This window comes from Myotis davidii, unplaced genomic scaffold (assembly GCF_000327345.1).
Source record: "Myotis davidii unplaced genomic scaffold, ASM32734v1 scaffold2799, whole genome shotgun sequence".
Taxonomy (NCBI): domain Eukaryota; kingdom Metazoa; phylum Chordata; class Mammalia; order Chiroptera; family Vespertilionidae; genus Myotis; species Myotis davidii.
In genome coordinates, this window is record NW_006290633.1 from 22,483 (window position 1) to 24,604 (window position 2,122).

General features: G+C 47.2%; 1 pseudogene; it reads right to left on the bottom strand.

Annotated features, from left to right (window-relative positions):
- Positions 1-315: 315 nt before the first annotated feature.
- Positions 316-2,122, bottom strand: part of LOC102768531 — a 3,799-nt pseudogene continuing 1,992 nt past the window's right edge.

The following is a 2,122-nucleotide window of genomic DNA, read 5'->3' on the forward strand; positions in this document are numbered from 1 at the left end:
CTGGCCACATTGCCATTTTTTAAAAATAAAAATATTCCATGCCAGTCTTCCTTCCCTTGCCCTAAACTATAAAGTATTTTCTTAATGAGTTGAAATTAAAGAAGACCTACACCTATTAGAAAAGAAGAAAATTCTATTGGTTTGAGGTTCCAGAATCCCCCAAACCAGGACCAGAATCTTGGTAAGGGTTAGGCTGAGCCCTGGAACAGCACGCGTCTGTGCAGGTGGCATCCCTGAGGAATCAGAGCGTCAGTGGGCTGTGAGTGCCCCAGCAGCATAGCTCACCAGTTTCCACACTGACTTGACTGGCATAATTCAAAATAAAAAGATCATATTGATTCCATTTTTTCGGAGCTCTGTGATAGCATTCAATAGCACCCCAATGGGATGTCTTCAGCATATAGTTTTATTGTATTTCTTCAAGTAATTGCTTAAAGATACAGGGTCTAATTGTTTTATTATATTCATATCAATTTTATGTAGATGTTCAATGACTCTATAAGTCTCCTTCTGGGATTCATCATAGTAACTGTAATGGAAACTTTGACTCAAATGGCAGAAATCAGAAGAAACCACGAAGAGATTATCAGGATCCACTAGGTATTTACTGAAGAGTTTTCCAAATTCCATCCTTTTGCCTCACTCAGAGCTCCAACCAGGATAGAAATAATGGGAAACTCATCCTTATAGCTTTTCATGGCTTTAGCTATGTAAGGCAAATGCATTTCAACACTGTGTTTCCTTCATCTGTCTGCATTGACATGCATTCAAACATTCCTGTCTTCCATAGTTCCATATGTATATTTTAATAGAAGACAAACTTCATTTTTTAAAAATTGATTTTGAGAGAGAGAAACATCAACCAGTGGCCTCCTGTATGGACCCTGACCAGGAACCAAACCCACAACCTGGACATGTGACTTGACCGGGAATCAAACCAGCAACCTTTCAGTGTACTGGAGGATGCTCAACCAACTGAGGCACACTGGCCAGGGCTAAATCTTTATTTATTTATTTATTTATTTATTTGTTTATTTATTTACAGAGGAGAAGAGGGGGAGGGAGAGAGAGAGAGAAAGACATTAATTTTGTTCCACTTATTAATGAATTCATTGGTTGATTCTTGACCAAAATTGAGCCTGCAATCTTTTTTTTTCTTAAAGTATTACAAAGTATTACACATGTCTCCTTTTTTCTCCCCCTTGACATTCCCCCAGCTTCCCTCCCCCCCCAGTATCTTGTGTCCATTAGTTATTCTCATATGCATGCATATAAGTCCTTCGGTTGATCTCCCACTCCCTCCAACCCTCCCCAGGGTTCCCACTGTAGTTTGACATTCTGCACAATGCTGCTCTGCCTCTGTATCCCTTTTTGTTCATCAATCTATAATGATGAACTCTTATTATCCATAAATGAGTGAGTTCAATGTGGTATTTATCTCAGCTTCCCAGGGGCCGTCCCAGCCTCACAGGGGCCATCCCAGCCTCACAGGGGCCGTTTCAACCTCACTGGGGCCGTTTCGACACCACCAGGGCCATCTTGACCTCACCGGGGCCGTCTCAGCCTCACCGGGGCCGTTTCAGCCTCACATGGGCCGTCTCAACCTCACATGGGCCCTTTCAACCTCACCAGGGCCGCTTCAGCCTCACCGGGGCCGTTTCAACCTCACCAGGGCCGTTTCAACCACACCTGGACCATCTCGACCTCACCAGTGCCGTCTTGACCTCACTGGGGCCGTTTAAACCTCACCGGGCCGTTTCAACCTCACTGGGGCAGTTGCAACCTTGCCGGGGCTGTTGCAACCTCACCGGGGCTGTTGCAACCTCACTGGGGCCATCTCAACCTCACTGGGACCATTTCAGCCTCACCGGGGCCGTTTCAACCTCACCGGGGCTGATTCGACCTTACTGGGGCCGTTTCGACCTCACCAGGGCCATCTTGACCTCACTGGTGTCGTCTCGACTTCACTCGGGCCGATTCAACCTCACCGGGGCCATTTCTGCCTCACCGGGGCCACTTCAGCCTCACTGGGGCTGTTTCAACCTCACTGGGGCGTGTCAACCCCACCGGGGCCGTCCCACCCCCACCAGGGCCCTCCCAGCCTCGCTGGGGCTGTCCCAGC